Genomic DNA, 22,262 nt, shown 5'->3' with positions numbered 1-22,262 from the left:
AACCAGACATATATGTAAACATATGGGCAAAACTGCTAAGTTCAAATCAGTAACTTTATATGATCACGGGTCATACTTCATGTTCAACAAATGTAATAGTTGAAGTCCTGTGGGGTATGTGAGCAGAAAGCCGTTTAATGGAACATATGGGAGCAACACAGGGAATGGATGATGACACTGACGAAGCATATTAGCCGAGGATGAAAATGACTGGATAATCTGCTTAATTTCATTTGGAGGGAAATTTAACGGCACTGAGAAGATGCTTTGGTTATAGCATCTGGTGGCCGCACAAAGAGGCTGAAGAAAGCTGTTATTAGCTAATATGTGGAAAATACCGGGGTGGAAAGAATTACAGGTCATAGACAACAGAAACATATTAATACAGGTTCAGGTTAAATGCAACTTTAAACAACTAGGCAACTAAACTTACTCAAAGCGCAGAATATACAAGACACTTGCTTAAAGGACAATTCCGTGACGTAGTGTCATGGCTGGAATTGCTACTTTTAGTATGGAAACTTTCAGCAAATAACATTTAAGGTTGTAGGGAATTACATACTCACCCCCAATGTGTACAGAGTGAATCAGCAGCCTGCAGATTGTTTTTAAAGGAGCCAAACTATAGGCTCGAAGTCATAAAACAGCATGCGTTGACTCATCGATTTATTGAGTAATTTAAAGGGATTGTCTGGTTTCAAAATTTCCAGGACCTCAGTCAATAAGCCAGAGCTGAGAGTGAGTACAAAGAGTCTCTATCTCTCTCTGGAGGACTCACCATTACAGAGATAGTTCATTGATTTCAACTGGCACGGTGTAATGCCTAATTTCTCCTGTGGTGGTGCTGCAGGACAATTGAACACCTGTTGCTAGATTCCTCTTCTGATTACACGTGATCCCTGTGGCTCCCAGCAATGGGACACTCTGAAATCAGTATATTTTTGTGAGACTCTTCTAACAAAAATGGATGGTCAATTAGGACAATTCCAGCAAAAATGCCAGCATCCCTGCATGTTATTGAAACTTTCCAGATCCTAAAGCGAGACGCCCTATTAATAACTTTTTGCTATATAAGCAATACCCTTATATATTCTTCAAAGTAGGTTCAACTTAACACCATGCCAAATAAGATTTTAACTCATTATTTAGCCTGGTTGTAAGAATTAAAGCTGACACGTGATTGGTTGACATGACTTACAGCACAAGTAGCATAATGGGGCAAATAATGAAGTTATTATTAATATAAATTGCAAAAATAGATTTACTTGTGCCAGATTAGAAAAAGGGGTCTTGGTTTTTTTTTTTTCAGAAACAGCGCCACTTTTAGTCCACAGGTTGTCTTTTTTCCCTGCAGTACCAGATCCTGCCTGGGGACAAGAGTGGCGCTGTTTCCATAAAAAAAAGTGAGACCCTTGTTTCTTATCCATTCCCAAACCACCACTTTAACCCCATTTACAAAAAAAAGAGGCCAGTAAGGAATAGATGAGTAGTAATATTGTGATCAAAATATATAATTTATATTATTTTGCTGATTTATTTCGGCCAATTACTGTTATGAATGTTTATAATTATTTTGATCTAAACTATAACTGTAAATAGCTAATAATTATAATAATAATAATAATAATTATGATGTAAACAATGCGTAATCAGGATTTAACCCTTTACAAACAGCAAAGCTAATTAGCTAATACCCCAGGCTAATTGCTGAGGGCTCCAATAGTGAAACACCCAGTGATCAGCTTATCTTTCGGAACCTTTTAAGAAATGTGATTGTCCAAACCCAACAATCTTTTTTAAACCCTATCCACACATCCAATACATTTATGGAATGGGTGTGACATACCCCTATGTAAATGTACAGCGCAAGGATGGCATGGGCACAGAAGCTATGCCTATGTCATCATCGTAATTTACATCTGAGTCCCTGCTACAACAGCCGGGTTTGGAGATAGCTCTGATCCCGGCTGTTTAACCCTTTAGGCTCTCGCTGTCACTCCCTTAGGCTCCCTTTGTCTTTTCATCAACATAGATGGGCTGCCAGTCAGTTATCCATTGTCAGGTATAATACATTGCAATACAAAACTATTGCAATTGATTATATTAGTGATTGAAAAATGTTATGTTGAAGTCCCCTAGTGGGGTTTAAAACTAAGTTAAGAAAAAAAGTAAATAAAGTTAAATAAAAAAGGTTCATTCTTCCCATAATAGTGCTTTTATAAGGCACAAGTACTCACCCCCCGTCCAAAAAAAAAATAATATGAATTTTTATTCGACAGACAAATAAAACGGTTATGGCAACACAAAAATGTATTATTTTCAATAAAAAGAGTTTTTATTGTGCAAAGTATTAAAACATTTAAAAAAAAAACGTACATACTTGATATTGCTGTAATATCATGGCAAAACTTGATCTTAAATTAAATTTTCAAACTATTTTATGGTCGATTTTTTTTTAAATAAAATGAAAAACTGATGACTGTTGATGTTTTCGGGGGTTGAATACTTTTGCATTGCACCATATAAAAACTAAATTCATCCAAATTTCATTGAAACCATTTTTACATGACTTTATTTACATCTTATGTCTTGTACACATCTTGGCACTTCATGTGACCTGTCAATCTTGTCCCCAAGTGGCACATCTGATACAGCGAGCATCACTCTTCCTTATTCCAGTGCACAAAATTATTCTGGATTTACAAGAGGGTGTAACAGAAGGACATTAACATATTTCCTGAAAGACACACAGCTTTACAAATTCCCCTGAAGGCTGACAAAATACAATCCCACTTTTCATCCAGATTTATCTTTTTTGTGGTGAGTTGTGCGGTTCTCAGGGACTTTTACGGTACAAATTTCCTCTGATCATTATAAACACATAGGACTAAAAATATAAAATAAATAGACATATTGTACCTTAAAACTGCAGATCTAAAGATTAGTTCTGTGAAGGATGATTTATTTGCTTATATTCTCTGTATGAAATTACATTGTGAATTATCAAGCAGGATGCCGAATTACTAAGATATGTATTATGTGAAAGTGATGATAATGTTTAAATGATTTAGTTTCGTGCAGCAGCCATCTTGTCTGGAGTTCCCATCTTGGTTTTATTGTAGTGAATAGGAAAGTCATTGTTCCTTTAATACAAGTAATGTTGATTTCGTATGTTTTATCTTTGACCTTGGTTCCCATGCGAAGATGGACAGGGAGTGAGATGGGAGTGAGATGGGGGGATGGCAAGTATGCGTGAGGGAAGGTCTCCCCCCCATCTCCACGAGGACATTCTGTCCAAAAGAGAGATAAGAAACCTGTAAACATAATGTGTGAAGAATTATAATGATGTATTTTATTGTATGCTTTTTACTGAATAACAAATATTGTTACATTGTCTCTGATTGGTTAACCTCAAGCCTACACCCCTTCTGAATTTCAGTTTAACAGTTTGAGTTTGGTAATAAATCCTTCAGATGAGAATTTTGAACATTTCAGCGAGTCTGTGTGTTTTCTTCTCGTCTCTCGATATATATCGGTGAAATATCCTAATTAGGATTCTGACTAATGGAGTCTGGCCTTGAGAGTCTGTTGGGACTCGTATAAATTTCAGTCTAATATATTTTGAGCGATGGATTTCCACGACAGTAATGGTGCCGATAAAACCCAGGAAGATTGCACGTCTGATAAGCTGTCACTGGAGAGGTCTGCCTTTGCATCTGTGAATTACAAAAAACCGCGGTAGGTAAGGAGCTTATTCTTACACCATTCACACATGTATTGCGTAAGCCTTGGAATCCAGCTGTCAGAACGTCACTTCTATGGACGAGACTCCTTAGTCAGTGGGTTGAAAGATGGATCCAAAAAGGTATGTTGAAGCTTTTTGTGTGATGAAGGATTGCAGGTGTGTACGTGATCTTAAACTGTTGATATGAAAGACATGAGAGAATTTTTGCCAGCAAATACATAGTTAACCAGGAAAAATTGTGAGAAGTGTTTGGAATGCAGTGACGTAGCGCATGGCAGAGAGAAGTCGTAACTCACATGTGAAGTATTTGAAATGCAAAGAGTTTGGGCTGGACTGTGAGGAAAAAACAAAACTTCTGCTTGCTGCTTTGTTGTAGCGTCATTTGTTATTTAGTTGTGTAAAATTGTTGAGGATTAATAGTTGTTCTGTTACCCGTTTGTCTGGGATTATAGTTGGGAGGTACTGACTGTTTGTAGGTGAGATAGTTGTGAGTAATATCCTGTAGTACCGCAGGGGCTTCAATGGTTAAGTCCTGATAATGTAGAATCCAGTGCAAGGAGAAGCAATTGTGTCTATATTGAATTTGCACTCAATACCATTACCCAGTGCAACAGGGAAAACTTTGAATACTGTATTAAAAAATCATTTATATTTTCCTAACGCATTGCCAGACAGTGATATTGTGTGTAAGGGTCCATAAACCAGTTGTATGCATTGCCAGACTGGCATAAGGTGGGAATCAGTACAGACTGATTTCTAGCACATGATAATCCGGCATATACACTTTGATGTAAAATAACATCCAAGTAATGAAGTCTGTAGTACTATAACATCAGACCGCTGGATTGAATACCGTTGTAATATAACATCCTGTATTCATTGAATGACCCTGACACTTATCCCAGGTGCCACCTGTGTCGTAGTAGTAATTACAGTGAAGAACATTGGTATTGGATCAGACCCATAGCCCGTAAAGAAATGATCACCAACATAGATAACAGCCCCCTAAACTACAACCCACAGAGTGAACGGCTGAGCGGGGAGGATAATATATATATGTTACCAAATATAATTTGTATGTGAAACTATTGCAAAGTGCTAGAGGAAAGAGTTTGGGATATATGCTACATCACGGGCTGTATGAACTGAAAGACACCACCCGGCAGCAAGTGTTCTGCATAAGTGAAGTGACCAACTCCTGCTTGAATCAATGGAGGTTCATGAATGTCGATTGTGTTGAAGAATTTGCTCTTGTAATTGTTGATTGGCAGCATTTTGTCTGTTCTTGATGTTCAATCCAGTGAGGGATCAGAGGATCCTACTGCTAGAATGTCTGGAGGAACGACTTTTGATATCGTATTGGTAAGACAGTCTAGGAGATAGACTGGTCTGAGATATCTGTCGGCAAACGTGGCCTGTTTGCCTGGAGGTGGGGGATTTACCGGAAATCACCCTACTGCTCTCCGACCATGGGGTCAGGAGGAAGTTGGACAAAGATGCTTTGGGGAACTGGTCCCGGCCAACATTAGAATGAGCAAAAGGAGCTGGGGCTTTAATTATAAAGTATGTGAAGGCAAAATAACACACTGAAAAAAAAATTGTTGAAGAGGCTGGCAGCGTAAGAAGGATGTTTGCATGTGATAAAGACAATGGTTTGTAGAAAGTTGAGAAAGGGAGTGGAGTGGCCAGGACAAGGCATAAGTTAAAAGGACAAAGCAGGTGATTACAGGTGGTTACAAGTAAGATGATGTGAGAGAGAACAATTTAAATACAGGTGTAAATTTTCATTGGAAGAGTGAAGAAAACGGAGCAGCCAGGTACATTGCAGTGACTAACGTGGGTCAGAACGGGGGGAGTGTAATGTGATGTGACATCTGTGTGATGTGTGTAATGTAACATGTGTGATGTGATGGGACATCTGTGTGATGTGTGTAATGTAACATGTGTGATGTGATGAGGCATCTGTGTGATGTGTGTAATGTAACATGTCTGTAGTTTGAAACTAATGGCCACAATAAAAGCAGAACTATATTGTATGTTTCCTATTTTTAATAGCAGTAATGTCTAAAAATGTTAATGTTTTGTGTATGGGGTTAAAATCTGTTCCACTTTATTTTCTTTTTTTTTATGGAACGTGTTTTATTTTCGCGCAGCGCAGTCGTCTGTAACTACACCAAGCGAGAAAAATATTACAGCCGGCTGGATCTGTTTGTAGAAAGATAAAAGCTACACTGCAGATTAATGTGTTATAATGTGATAAGATTTAATGTTGGAATGTTTTGATGTTGATTCAAATGAATTAAAATACAGATATTGTGAGACACGGGGTCTTGAACATGTATGTGCCCCCTCTGTTCCCTATTCTTATGTACAGGTTATTGGTTTGCAGTAATTAATATTACCAGATATATTATTTTCTGTGTTATTGAATAACTAATTACATTTGTCTTGTTTTTTTTTTTTTGTTGTTTTCACACATGAGGCACGTGCTATGGTGCTGCCTAAATGTTATTTTTGAAAATGTGAGATGTTTTACAGGTAAATGGTTGCAGGTCATTTTAAAGATAAAATGTATTTTTGTCAGGAGAAAGTAATCTGTTTTGTTCCAGGCTGTTGTGTATTACAGGGGGTTAAACTAGTGCGCCCCCGCCCCCCCGATAGAGTGTCTAATTTCATTATGTTGATATGTAGTTTTGAACCCTGCTACATTATTTTCGCAGAGTCCAAATAGGAGGGAATGTTGAAGGGACTGATCAGGTAGTTTTTGTTTTTTGTTTTCCTTTTTACAGGCAATTTTATGACCCCTTCACAGCCAAAGGGAGCTATGCCAAGCACTGCCCTATCCCAGTGGCTGAGAAGGGGTTGAAGATTTCCCAATGTTGAAGGGACTGATCAGGTAGTTTTGTTTTGTGTTTTATTTTGTTTTGAATTAATGAATTTGGTTCTAGGAGATCTACAAAATGTGTATGAGTTTCAAGGAGTAACCCAGATTAAATGTGTATGACAGTAACTTATATTTTGAGGTTTTTATGTGTAGATGGTTCCAGATCCCCCTCCAGCCAATTTACACAGGAGGCAGAGGTGACGTCACTCACAGATGAGTCTTTACAGATTTAGATGGGGAGAAGACAAAACAAAAAAAATTGTTTGAATATTGTTTATTTTATGCCAGATTTCAGTAAAATAATTTGTTTGTTTTTGTATTAATCAGGTATTTACAGGACCTGGTGGGTGGGATTTACAAGTGTTCTGGATCATCAGATAAATGTGGAACAATAAAACGCCACCCTTTTGAAATGTTCTATCTATATGTGACATGGGTTTCCAATGTAAATTTGTAATGTAGACATACTTTATCATATACAGCATGTGTAGAACAGGATACAAGGCACAAGGTAAATTACCCAGAAACCACTCTCACCTTCTTGTTCATCTCAAGGAGCGGAGTTGGAGGTGCTCGCTGAGGCTGTAACCTGGCAGAAGGTAAGACGGCCGACATATACACTGACTCTAGGTACGCTTTTGGCATCGCCCACAATTATGGGCCCATTGGTAGTAGGAACTTTGTTGGATCATCGGCTAAGCCAATTGAGAGAGCGAGAGAAGACAGAACTGACAACAAGGGTATGTGCAGCCAGGTATCAGTAAATTGGCTTGTCCCTGGATACAATAATGCCACCACTAGGTTTGTAGCAGCCGGCATGATGTGCGCACGGCATGACATAGGTAAAACAGCAAAGGTACCTGTGAAAAGTGCAGCCCGGCCAGATTAACAGTCCCAGCGACTGCAGAACATACAACTACCCGAGGTAGAAGTGTATGACAATGTGCTCGTGTGTGTAGACCTGTTCTCAGGTAGGCCTGAAGCCCGGCCTGTATTTTCCCCACTGCAGACGTTGTGTGTAAGTGACAGGGGAACAATGTTATCCCCAGTATTGACCTGATGTTTGTACAATAAGATATCAGCAGTTCTCCAGATGTTATTCCAAAGTTAGTTTGTTTAACAATTGTATTTAAGAAATGTTGTGGGAATATTAAATACTGAGGTTAAGTTTTATGTAAAGTTCTGGACCAGCCTTAGCATTGGACTATTAGAGTCATGCGTCAGATAAAAGGTACAGAAGTGGAATATTCCCATTAGAAAACATTTTTAGTTATTTGTTTTTTGTCGTTGTTATTGTGAAAGGAAAATTCTGTGCAGTGTTTGTGTGTGTGTGTGTGTGTGTATATATATATATATATATATATATATAAAGAAGAAAAATGAGTTTGCATGTATCACTTCTAGTTATTGCTCAATGTGAACGTTTGATGTAAAGATGTTATTTGTTAATGTTTTTCTTCAAATTAATTATTCGATTAAGATCAATTAATGTTTATCCAATGAAAAAGCTTGTTCTCCACAGGAAGAGTCCAACTGGGAGCGGAAGGCGTGAGAACCAGATTCTAACAGAATGTGGACGGATAAGGGAACGTGAACCGGTAAGACCCAAGGCACTCTTGATGGCTTTTGCATTGATGGTGTATGACCTCACATATGCCCCAAGACTGCAAGGATCGATTTGGTAAGATCTAATTGGTATGTCCCAGGCTTTACAGCTGTTGCTGCTAAATTCTGTTAGAGCTGTTTGATTTGCCTACAGAACAGTCCTGGCAGACCGGTGCCAACCTTATCATACCCGCCTCCCACAAAGAGAACAGACCTTGAGAGGCCTTCCCATGCAATACAAATTAGAGTAAGGAAAATTGGTTTGTGACATTTGTCAGATAAACATGTGGAATCTGTGTATATTTTGGTGAGCTGGAAATGTTCCAGGCAATCAGCTCAGATCAAGGTACAAATCCTGCTGGAAAGCGTGACACCAAGTGCAAATGAAATGTACCCAATAATTACACATCTTCTAGGTGCCCTGTCCATTGGAACAGAGAAGTTTTTCTTATATAAAAGGTGTTTGTTTGATTTAGTTTAAGGGCCTGACATTGTTATTGTATGTACTTAGAACGACTTTTATAGTACGTAGATGTTATCACCAGATTACTAACAATTGACAAGGGTTGGGGTTCCCCAGCAAGTGCCATTAAACATGAACTAAAAGATTTTTAATACAATGAACTCCATTACTGAGGTGCGGCAGGAGCAGCCGGAGCCAGTACAACGCGTTTGTCATGAACTGACGGCAGTGTCACAATTCCAAGCAGCCGCCCAGACAAGTAACTTACCGGAGAAAGAAGACAGCTGAGCGGAGGGTTTGTAGCGTCACAATAACACGCCACTAATCCGCCTACGTGGGATCTCACACCAGGCTCACAGCATGAGGTGTTGTGTATAGCCCGGTGACGTAAACTAAAAGAGACGGTGTCTGACAGATGAAAAGGACCAAATCAAGTCCTGATGACATCAGCAAAGTTCCAAGTAAAGACCAAAGACCTGAGTGAATCCGTCAGCAGTATCAAGTGCAGAAGACAGGAGAAGAAGAGGACGATGATGTACATGACTTGTCAATACACTGGTGGGACCCCATACCCTAACCGGACATTGGTGATGGCATCATATTAGTTGTGGCCCTATTTATATATTGTTTGAGTTTCATAATCATAATATATAATTTCTGTAATTTAATATGAGAAAAAGGGAGGTTTGTGAAGGATGATTTATTTGCTTATATTCTCTGTATGAAATTACATTGTGAATTATCAAGCAGGATGCCGAATTACTAAGATATGTATTATGTGAAAGTGATGATAATGTTTAAATGATTTAGTTTCGTGCAGCAGCCATCTTGTCTGGAGTTCCCATCTTGGTTTTATTGTAGTGAATAGGAAAGTCATTGTTCCTTTAATACAAGTAATGTTGATTTCGTATGTTTTATCTTTGACCTTGGTTCCCATGCGAAGATGGACAGGGAGTGAGATGGGAGTGAGATGGGGGGATGGCAAGTATGCGTGAGGGAAGGTCTCCCCCCCATCTCCACGAGGACATTCTGTCCAAAAGAGAGATAAGAAACCTGTAAACATAATGTGTGAAGAATTATAATGATGTATTTTATTGTATGCTTTTTACTGAATAACAAATATTGTTACATTGTCTCTGATTGGTTAACCTCAAGCCTACACCCCTTCTGAATTTCAGTTTAACAGTTTGAGTTTGGTAATAAATCCTTCAGATGAGAATTTTGAACATTTCAGCGAGTCTGTGTGTTTTCTTCTCGTCTCTCGATATATATCGGTGAAATATCCTAATTAGGATTCTGACTAATGGAGTCTGGCCTTGAGAGTCTGTTGGGACTCGTATAAATTTCAGTCTAATATATTTTGAGCGATGGATTTCCACGACAGTTCTGTCATAGATGTCTGATTAGTGGGTCTCCAACTGCTGGGACCCCCACCTATCCCGAGAAGAGGGGTGCCTGGTCAAAGAGACTTGACTTAAAGCTCCTGAGCCCCAATGTAACAGGGCTCCCCACTCACTAGGTGCCATTTGCTTGACCACAGACACTGCAGGAAGTGGGTGACACCCATGATGTCAACTTGTCTATCACTATACTAATAAAGGGAATCCCATATTATATTTATTTTTTATTAAGGTAATATGAAGAAGGATTGGGGGGCCATGTATGGGACTTTGTGTCTCCCTGTCAAACTGCTGTTTAGTCCCTTCACAAAAGATGCTATCGAACAGAAGAGAGGGTCATCCGAGTAATATTTCATTTTACTCTTCCAACGTCATCATAAAAATGAAGTTTGTGTTTTGGTTGGGTCTTTGGCCCCTTTTTACGAGCTGGAACATTGACCCCAACACTTAGAATTGCAACCAATATTTTTGGAAAATGAAATAAAAATATTCACATTATTTTTTAAAAAATAAAGAATCTTTATTTATATTTGAATAAGCCATTCAACAAACTTTTCCAAAAATAATTTGCCTATCAAGAAAAGCAAAAAATCAACTTCCACTCAGTAACTGCAATGCGTCGGCAAAAATATAAAAACGGCCGAGGATTTACTTTACAATTGGGATGCACCATATGCGTTCACTGCCACCCAGTATCATGTCACTTATGTCCCTTTCCAGGGTAAAGAAGAATGAAAGCTACACCCCCTTCGCTTTAATAATATTAAGAGATTACTTTGCCTTCTAAAAATGAGTCCTGGATCTGTTCATGGACGTCCATGGGAACCAATCCATAGAGCTAACAAGATGCCGCACTGCATTCACTGGGTCGTGTGCAATAGACTTTAGTCTATTGGCCGTAAGGACTCTATTTGCTTACGGCCTGGTTTATTCTTGATTGTTACCCTGGTCATGAATGTATATGCAGATCGTGTCTCCGATTTGCCGGGATAATCCCCTATGAAAACAGTTACAGTGAGTCTTTGAAGATCTATAGACAGAACTGCTCTTCATTGCTATCGATGTGTCAATGTGAGACTTTTTTGTGTACTGACAGACAATAAGTTATTTACAGAGAACCCACCCTCCTCGTCCGCCTGATCCCAGGGGGGGGGACGGAAAACGTGTGCACATCTGTCACTGACTGCTGTTGACTATCTCACACTCTCTGATTGCTAAGACAACAGATCATGATCTTGTTTCAAGTGATGGGAATAACACCATTCAAGTAGAATATCACTTAGCAATGTTAAGTATACTGTATCTCTGCAGAAAGGCCCGTGTTCTGGAAGATTAATGCGCCCAACTGCATTCAGTTGGTGTGTACTCTGCGGGAGAGAGACCGGGTGTCCCTCTGTGTTTTGTTACGAACAGTCCCCTCTCTGTTATCAAAGCTCCCTGCCAGCCAAGTATGACCAGTCCTGATGCAAGGTAGCAAAACTCGGGTGGTAAATTACGTCCGCATGGTGCACTGCAAATTAGAGAGCCGTGCTCAGATTAAAGGGCCCTGCATCGCTGCTCTTGGTTTAGCATTTTGGCTTATTACCCATCGATTAATTAAAGGTGCAGGAAACCTGAGCCCATAGAAGTATGTTTATTGGGAGGCTACCGGGAATAAGCAATATCAAGGTAGCAAAAGGTCAAAAAGGTCAAACCAGGCCATGCCTAACATGTACACACTCGTCACCATCTCCAAAGCTGAACCCACTCTGCCTATAGCATTAATATATATGCCCACTGATCAGACTCTGTATGACTAATTCATGTAAATACATCATCCAAGCACTTTCCTTATAGTGACATAGCTCAGACACATCTGAAGCCAAAACTTGCAACTTTCAAGTATTGCAAAGAGGGACAACAAATGCAGCATGTGAAGGGGCAATATTTTTCCTGTTAAGCAAAGTCTTTAACCCCGCTAAATCCCCACCCATACACACCCAGCTCAGCCCATACAGTATCATGCTGCCATAGTGCCTCCGCACAGTATAATGCCCCCATATTGGCCTCCGCACAGTATAATGCCCCCATAGTGCCCACACACATTATAATGCCCCATAGTGCCTCCCACACACAGTATAATGTCCCAATAGCTGCCACCACACAGTATAATGCCCTATAGTGCCCCCACTCAGTATAATGCCCCCAAAGTGCCCCCACACAGTATAATGCCCCATAGTGCCTCCCACGCAGTATAATGCCCCATAGTGCCTCCCACACAGTATAATGCCCCCATAGCTGCCCCAATACAGTATAATGCCTCATAGCTGCCCCCACAAAGTACAGGGTGGCCCATTTATATGAATAAACCTAAATAAAATGGGAATGGTTGGTGATATTAACTTCCTGTTTGTGGCACATTAGTATATGGGAGGGGGGAAACTTTTCAAGCTGGGTGTTGACCATGGCGGCCATTTTGAAGTCGGCCATTTTGTATCCAACTTTAGTTTTTTCAATGGGAAGAGGGTCATGTGACACATCAAACTTATCGAGAATTTCACAAGACAAACAATGGTGTGCTTGGTTTTAACGTTACTTTATTCTTTCATGAGTTATTTACAAGTTTCTGACCACTTATAAAATGTGTTCAAAGTGCTGCCCATTGTGTTGGATTGTCAATGTAACCCTCTTCTCCCACTCTTCACACACTGATAGCAACACCGCAGAAGAAATGCTAGCACAGGCTTCCAGTATCCGTTAGTTTCAGTTGCTGCACATCTCGTATCTTCACAGCATAGACAATTGCCTTCAGATGACCCCAAAGATAAAAGTCTAAGGGGGTCAGATTGTGAGGCATTTCTCCTGCGGTGTTGCTATCAGTGTGTGAAGAGTGGGAGAAGAGGGTTGCATTGACAATCCAACACAATGGGCAGCACTTTGAACACATTTTATAAGTGGTCAGAAACTTGTAAATAACTTATGAAAGAATAAAGTAACGTTAAAACCAAGCACACCATTGTTTTTCTTGTGAAATTCTCGATAAGTTTGATGTGTCACATGACCCTCTTCCCATTGAAAAAACTAAAGTTGGATACAAAATGGCCGACTTCAAAATTGCCGCCATGGTCAACACCCAGCTTGAAAAGTTTCCCCCCTCCCATATACTAATGTGCCAAAAACAGGAAGTTAATATCACCAACCATTCCCATTTTATTTAGGTGTATCCATATAAATGGCCCACCCTGTATAATGCCCCATGGCTGCCCCCATACAATATGATGCCCGAAACAGTATAATGCTACCGTAGCTGTCCTCATACAGTATAATGCCCCCTATAGCTGCCTTATACAGTATAATGCCCCATAGATGCCCCACAATGTATAATGCCCCCATAGCTGCCCCATACAGTATAATGCCCCCTTAGCTGCCCCCATACAGTATAATGTCCCCGTAACTGCCCCATGCAGTGTAATTATCCCCTAGCTGCCCCATACAGTATAATGTCCCCTATAGCTGCCTCATACAGTATAATGCCCCAGAAATCCCCCCACAATGTATAATGCCCCATATCTGCCCCATACAGTATAACGCCCCTACAGCTGCCCCATACAGTATAATGCCCCCTTAGCTGCCCCCATACAGTATAATGTCCCCATAGCTGCCCCCATGCAGTGTAATTTTCCCATAACTGCCACCATACAGTATAATGCCCCCTTAGCTGCCCACATACAGTATAATGTCCCTATAGCTGCCCCCATACAGTGTAATTTCCCCATAGCTGCCACCATATTGTATAATGGTCCCATAGTTGCCCTCCACAAAGCTTAAAGCCCCTTAGCTGCACCCACACAAGATAATTCCTCATAGCTTCCCCCTATACCCAGTAAAAGCCCCCATAATGCCTAATAAAAAAATAAATATTCAACTAGCCCTGTTCCCACGACCCCATACAGTATAATTCCCTATAGCAGCCCACTTACAGTATAATGCCCCATGGTGCCTAATAAAAATAAATAAAAAATAAATACTTACCTAGCCCCGTTCCCACGATGAGTGGAGGAGATTCCTCTGCTCCTCCAGTTTGTGCTATGAGTGGCTTGGCGCAGACCGGCGCGATAACGTCACTGCATCGCGCCTGTCTGCGCCGAGCACTCGCGGACGGCGTAACATAGTTAATGGTGGAGCAGGGAGCTGGTGGCACCCTGCTTCAGCATTGGATTCAACTATATCTGCGTACTGGGGACGAAGATACAGTTGAAACCGGAACGTACCACCGGCCGCCCAGGACAGCGGGACACAGCTCGGAATCTGGGACTGTCCCGCTGGATGCGGGACGGTTGGGTGGTACACTGTAGCATGGGGATGGAGAGGTGTCACTGGCTAATAGTGGCACTTGTCGTTAGGCATATTCCCAAACCTATTTGGACACTGCTAAGGTAAAGCACGTTCTGAAATTACTACATAGGGAGTCTAATGGTCTAATGATGCCTTAAAGGGGTTTTCCCATCTTGGACATTCATGGCATATCCACAGGATATGCCATAAATGTCGGATAGATACGGGTCCTACCTCCGGGACCTGCACCAATTTTTAGAACGTGGTCCCCTGACCTCCGTCTGACCTGAGAGAGCCCATCGGCCCCTGTGTCATATCAGAAAACAATGAAATTATACCATTTTACCAGCTTAAAAAAAGAGGACGTCTCAGGAATTTTCTGGTAATTTGTTGTCTTAGGGGCAAATACTCTTTAGATACATGGTCTTTATACAGTCATATTGAAGATATAATGCGTGAAGATCCTAATCAGAGAGAACCATTGTCAGCTGTCCACCTCTATGTATTAATATTTACCACTTGTGCCACCCTGTATAGATAAAATGGCATTGCCCACTATGCGGTTCTTCATTCACGACCCTTCTCATTGTTTGTAATTTCAAGCATTGTTGACACGAGAAAAAGAGAGGGAAAAACGGATGCCAGGGAATGCAGAGGGAATGAAAACCGATACTCCCTGACATGTGCACTGGGTAATAATTCCTCCAACCACCAGCTAATTGTACTTTGCTACACTCAGCTTAAGAGATACCTGTGCCAGATGCCATGTTAATAGGGGACATTACACTGCTTTTCATATACATATATGTTATAGACATACTATATTTCAATTAAAGGAGCCATAACACATATAAAAATGGAAATTATACAATACCAGGACAAATTTCCCGAGCCAGGGTTCATAAGGGCACCATTATGTCCTGAATGTGTTTTCAGTGTCGAGAATAATATTAGATGACTGTCAAAGACTATAATGCAGTCGGGTTCACTCAGCTGTAATATAACCACATTTTAGCATCTGTATTATGGCACCCTGTTGTAAATTTATTCACAAATTTCTAGGAGGAATAACAGAGGAATGCAGAATTCTAAGAAGAGATTATACAGAACTGTTATTTTATGGATAATGCAAGTAATTACTAAAATAGACAAGTCCGGAAAGGCGACAGGTCTTCTAGGTTTGTTTCAGTTGAACCACAGGGAGTCTAGGTGTTGTGGCTTTAATACGGACACTAAAATGGGGACATATTACAGCTGTGTGAAACAGGCTTGAATTTTGCCATTTTGTTTATGGAACTAGAGTAATTGGCTCCAACTGCCTACATTGATACATTGCAACAATCTGCAGCCCTGTGAGAGTAGGACTGGGTATGTGAAAACAAGCCATGAGTAAGGACGCAGTTTGCGTCTGAAACGCGTGGGCACCAGCTATATCCTCAACTACCCCTTGTACCTTGGAATACTCCCTGACAATTTTAAATTTAATTATGGAATAAAACTTGGAAGGAGTTTCCCTTTTAATCACCATATTTGTCTTAGCGCTGGATCTACTCTCTGTCTTCCTTCCATATCCATGCCGTGTGCCGACACGAGGACCCGAGCGCTACTAGCAGTGTGAATCTGCATCAAGGTGAGCTGGAGGGGGCGTGGCCTAGCAGCAGATGTAAGAGGACGTGTGTGGCTGGAGCTCCTGCTGTATTCATCCTGAAAGTACTGTTTATCCCTGAATTACCCGGTAATATTCACCGATCTGGAGGCTGGGAGGCTGGAGGAGTCGGTGCTGCTTAATACAGCTGCAATGACCCGTTCTAAGAAACAAAAACGCCGCCGGCGAGTCCGGGGCCGAGAAGGCAAGATGGGGCCGAGGAGACTGAATGCAGGAGCAGGCACATGCGGTCTGAAGTGGCAGACAGGCTGGAGAGATTTGCAAGAACCCCTTGTGCGAGCGGATCTGCAGCAGGCAAGACGCCGGTGGCTGGCAGTGGGAAGGCAGACAGCATGGCCTCAGGTTCCAGATACTCCGCGCTGGGAGAGGACTCGGTGAGTGAGGAGGAGGAAGAGCTGGGGAGTCAGCGGCGGGACAGGCGTGTGGAGGAAGATGGAGGCAGAACGCATACCAGGAGAGACCAGGTGAAGGAGCCTTCCCTTGCAGATATATTTGCTGCGGTAAAGCAGAACTCCTCAATTTTATCTGTGCTGACCGGGCAGGTGGAAAGCCTGAAGGAAGATATACTGCTGTTACGTAATGATTTACAGAAAGTGGCAGAAAGAACCACAGTTATTGAGGGGAGAGTGTCTGAAGTGGAAGATGTTCTGCCGGAGCTCAGGCGGAATGTGCAGTCTCAGTCCTTGGCGGTGGTGGCCCTGCAGGCTAAGGCGGATGATTTAGAGAATCGGCTACGCAGAAACAACGTGCGTTTGGTCGGAGTGCAATAACTCGGATGAGTTTTTTGAAAAATGGCTGCTGGAGCAATTTGGCCGGGAAGAGCTGTCTCCTTTATATGCTGTTGAGAGAGCGCACAGAGTACCTACCAGACCGGGACCACCGGGGAGGCCCCCGAGAGCGGTCTTAGTGAAGCTGTTGCACTACAAGGACAGAGATAAGATACTGAGGAAGGCAAGGGAACGGCAGGATATCTCCATCAATGGCGCCAAAATATCCTTTTATCCGGATTTCTCCGCGGATGTACAGAAGAAGCGGCTGCAATACTGGGATGTAAAGAAACGTCTGAGGAACTTGTCCATACCATACTCCATGATGTATCCGGCCAAATTGCGGAGGGGAGGAGGGAGGGAACACACATATCTTGACTGGAGCAGGCTGGAGGAGTAACAGATTTCTTAAAGATATGACGCCTGATGGGATCGGTTAAATGTCTATCCTGGAATGTCCGGGGAAAACGGGAAGCTAGGAAACGGCAGGCAATCTTTAACTGGGTTAAACAGCAAAATGCCCTGATAGTGGGGCTGCAAGAAACGCATCTGACTAGAGAATCTGTATCCTTATTGCAGAGAGTGTGGATCGCACATGGGTTTCACTCATTTCATACGACTTATTCCAGGGGGGTGAGTTTGCTGATACACAGGAGTCTTCCCTTTGTCTGTCATTCATCCTTTTCTGATGAGGAGGGGAGGTATGTGGGAGTGCACTGTACTATATATCACTGGGAGTGTATTCTGGTAGTGTTGTATATCCCTCCGCCTTATTCTAGCACTGTACTGTTACGGAGAAGCTCTCCAGGTGGCCTGAGGTACCGCTAATTGTGATGGGGGATTTTAATGCAGTGATGGCTGAAGGGTTGGACAGGTTTCATAGAGGAGGAGGAGGGCAAAGAGGAGATCTGACCGCCTTTGGAAGATTAATGGAGGAATTGGGTCTGCGGGATATTTGGAGAGATAAACATCCAGGGGTGAGGCAGTACTCGTGTGCATCATCCACATTTCAGTCACTTTCGCGAATAGACTTGGTAGCATGCTCAGCTTCAGCGGTGCCGTACATAGCGCAAATAGAATATCTACAGAGGGCGTTGTCAGACCACTCTCCAATGGCGGTGACGCTGGAAGTGGGTGTAAGGCATACCAGGAACCCCCGGGAATTGGAAGCTGAATGCGTTTTGGTTAAGATTGATGGATGGTGGGGAAATACGGAACCTGATAAAAGAATATTTTAATTTTAATACTGAGTCAGTGCCGCGAGGAGTGTTATGGGATGCCATGAAAGCCTGGTTGAGAGGAGTATTCATTCAACATATTAAACGAATTAAAACTAAATCTAGGCAGTTGGGAGAAAGTTTAGAGGATCGTGTGACAGAAACAGAAGGGAGACATGTAGAAGAAGGATCCGAGGAGACACTTAGACATTGGGTGGAGGCACAGACGTTGTTAAAAAATCACCAACTAACAATGGCGGATAATAAACGATTATTCCTTAAACAGCAATATTATGAAGAAGGGGAAACGGCGGGGAGAATACTCGCTAGGATGGCAAAACCGCATGGGAGTAATAATTTCATTCATGGCCTTAGGGGGGAGGGGGGGCGGGTGGAGACAGACACGGGGCAAATCCTGCACATATTTCAGAGGTTTTACACTGACCTATATACATCCAAAGTGCATTACGACACACAGCAATTGGACGAGTACCTGGGAAACATTAATTTGCCTACCTTGGGCCGGGAGGACCGTGAAAGCTTGGAGGCCCCTATTTCACTGGAGGAGTTGGAACAGGCGATAAGGGATATGGCAAATGAGAAAGCTCCGGATCCAGATGGGTTACCGGGGGAAATCTATAAGGAATATGGGACGGAACTAGCGCCAGAATATTTGAGTACTTTGCAGGATAGTTTTGACAGAGGTAAACTACCAGACTCCCTATATGGGGTTACGATAGTGGTTCTCCCAAAAGAGGGGAAAGACAGTCAATTACCGGAGTCCTACAGACCAATATCCTTGTTGACATCGGATGTCAAGATTTTGGCAAAGATATTGGCGCTGCGGCTGAACAGGGTGGTACAGCATGTTGTGCATGAAGACCAATCGGGGTTCATGCCCTCCAAATCGACGGCGGTCAACTTCAGGCGGCTGTTTTTAAATCTTCAGCTGACACCGGATGAGCAAGGAGGAAGGGCGGTGCTAACGTTAGATGCCGCAAAAGCGTTCGACTGCGTAGAATGGGGGTACTTATGGCGGGTAATAGAAAAGATGGGATTCGGCCCTAACTTCGTGAAGTGGGTACAGTTGTTGTATGTGGCCCCTACAGCCCGCATACGGGTGAATGGTGCAATGTCTGAGAAATTTTCACTGGCCCGGGGTACGCGACTGGGGTGCCCACTGTCACCATTACTATTCGCCTTGGCGGTAGAGCCACTGGCGTGCCTCATAAGACAGGAGGAGCGTATAAGAGGCTTGCAATATGGGGAAATGGAGGAAAAAATTTCATTATATGCAGACGATATTTTAATATATATGACGGACACTGAGAATACACTGCAGGTAGTAATGGATACGATCACAAGGTTTGGGGAGTTCTCGGGATTAAATATTAACTGGACCAAGTCTGCTCTGATGCCACTTGACACAGTGAATATTGTAGATACTGGAGTGGGACTCCGGATTCCGATAGTCTCTGAATTTACGTACCTAGGGGTTAAGGTGACGGCTAGGGTCCAACACTACATGTCTTTGAATGTTTCACCACTGCTGCTCAAGGTGAAACATAAGGTGGATGCCTGGAACAGTCTCCCGCTCTCTGCTCTGTGGAGGACTAATCTAATCAAGATGATCCTTATGCCTCAAGTTTTATACATTTTTCATAACTCCCCAGTATGGATACCTAAACACTGGTTGAGACGATTGCACAATCTCTTTCGGGATCTGGTCTGGAAAAAAGGGGTTCCGAGGATTAAATTGGAGAAATTGCAATTGCCCAAAGACGAAGGGGGGGGGGGGGGTAGCGCTGCCAAATGCCTGGATATATTACCTAGCTGCCCAGAGCCAACAATTTTGAGGTCTATCTCGTGGTGGTCCATGCTTATAGTATTATATGACACTACTGTATAGGCACTAGCTATGGAAATACTTTAGGCGATATTTGGCACCATGTTGGCATTACTTGAAGATCACCTGTGTGGCACTACAGTATGGGCACTGCTACAGTCTCCATAGTCAGGTCGATGAAGAAGATTTAAAGGATTTGTCCCATTTCAGCAAATTTATGTAATTTTTTGTATAATTATAAGTTATACAATTTTCCAATATACTTTCTGTATTAATTCCTCATGGTTTTCAATATCTCTGCTTGTTGTTATTCAGTCGGAACATTCATTGTTACATCCAGAGGATACAATTCTGTCCATGGTCATGTGATGGCCACACAGGTGCTGGGATCGTTAGAAGACACAGCTCTGATACACATACTGTAACGAGCCCTGCACCTGTGTGTCCATCACATGACCATGGACAAAATTGTATCCACTGGGAATAAACAATGAATGTTCTTACTGAATAGCAACAAGCAGAGATCTTGAAAATGGTAAGTAATTAATGCAAAAAGTAAATTGGAAAATTGTATAACTTTTAATAATACAAAAAAAACATGAATTTGCTGAAACCCAAACAACCCCTTTAAGGATTTTCTCATCTGTAGTAGCAATATTGCAAAGCAGAATTCACCAATCTAGAGAACTAATGGTTAATACACCTGTTGTCACTCCAGGGAACATCTTAAGGAAAGGATTGGAACTGAAACGTCCTCTTCAGCATCTCCAGTACCTGCAAATCCTGACACATTACAATAGGATTACAGGGAGATTTCCCCTCTCTCTCCACCTGTTGTGCGTTGCGTCAGTACTCCGCAGCCCTCTGGGCAGGACCGTGCTCACCCTATACACCAGCGTTGTGGATTTCTCCAGCTTCTGTTCTTCTGGCTGATGTGCTACAGCTGTCTCATGGCTAATTATTGACTTTAATAGAGACAAAGAACATTTCCTAATTAGTGTCCCCTAATTCTCACCTGCTCCTGCCCTTACAGGAGCTCCAGTGTCTCACCCATTGCAGCGCTAATTGGTGAATCTGGTCTTCTTGTATCTCCTCCCTACAGATGGGGATAATGCTGTAAAGTAGTGTCTAGTGCAAGCCAAGAACAATGAGGGCTGGAATACACAATAAATGGCAACACACGTCTTGACAGGATAATGGAGGCATGGCTGAATTCACCTCCAAATGATCAGCTAGACCATGAAAAGAAAAGACAAAAATTTGGGGCATTCAAGATCACTCTCCCCATTGAGAGTACTGGTCCTAAAGTCCCAAGAGCAAATGTTGGCTATGGGGCAAATAGCATCTTATGAGTATTTTTGTGTATAAATAGAGGGAACCTTTTTGGGGAAGGCACTTTGTATGTCCAAACACATTGGGAAAATTATTTACATTCAGTTTTAAAATGGTTTTTTTTTTTTTTGTTTTTTAATGTCACCTTGCCGTTTTATTAACATTAATAGGGAATTCCCTCTAAATTCATCTTCAGACTTGAAATACTGTCAAAAGATAAAACCAATGAAAGTTGTCAACATAAATGAGCCATATCTATTGGTAGAGTCACTGAACCCCTTAGGCCAGGTTCACACAAGGGAGTTTTTGAGGTTTTTGCTTTTATTTTTTATTTTTTTCCCAAAGCCTGATCTTGATAAGTATAAGGGCCAGTTCACACAGAGTTTTTTGATGCAGAAACCGCGTCAGAAAACACGCCAAAAACGGGCGAAAATGCCTCCCATTGATTTCAATTGGAGGCGGACACGTATTTTTACCGCTCGTGGTAAAAAGAAGCGACATGCCCTATCTTCGGGCGTTTACGCCTCTGACCTCCCATTGACATCAATGGGAGGCAGAAAAAGCGTATTTCGCTGTGTTTTTGACAGTGGCACTCAATGGGCGCGAGCAGAAAATGCAGCGAAAAACGTGGCGAACGGCTTGCAAAAAAACTCTGTGTGAACTCAGCCTTAAGCAGAACTAAAAATTATACTCTTTTTTTTCTTAAAACATGGTTTTTGTAAAAAAAAAAAAAACAACAGAAAAACAATAAAATAAAAAAAAACATCAAATACTGAACTGTGTATACTGGAAATCGCCAACACAATGCTCAGCATTAGTTTCAAACAATAAAAAAAATAAGTAAAAAGTAACATTACTATTGGCACATACCAAACTTTTCTATGTGACTTAGGCTGGATTCACACGAGCGTGGCGTTTTTGCGCAAGCAAAAACGCTGCGTTTTGCGTGCGCAAAAGCCACTTAACAGCTCCGTGTGGCAGCAGCATATGATGCGTGGCTGCGTGCTTTTCGCGCAGCCGCCA

Source organism: Rhinoderma darwinii, chromosome 2 (genome assembly GCF_050947455.1).
Source record: "Rhinoderma darwinii isolate aRhiDar2 chromosome 2, aRhiDar2.hap1, whole genome shotgun sequence".
NCBI lineage: Eukaryota > Metazoa > Chordata > Amphibia > Anura > Rhinodermatidae > Rhinoderma > Rhinoderma darwinii.
The sequence above is the reverse complement of the archived record's forward strand: the minus strand, read 5'-3'. Positions refer to the sequence as shown.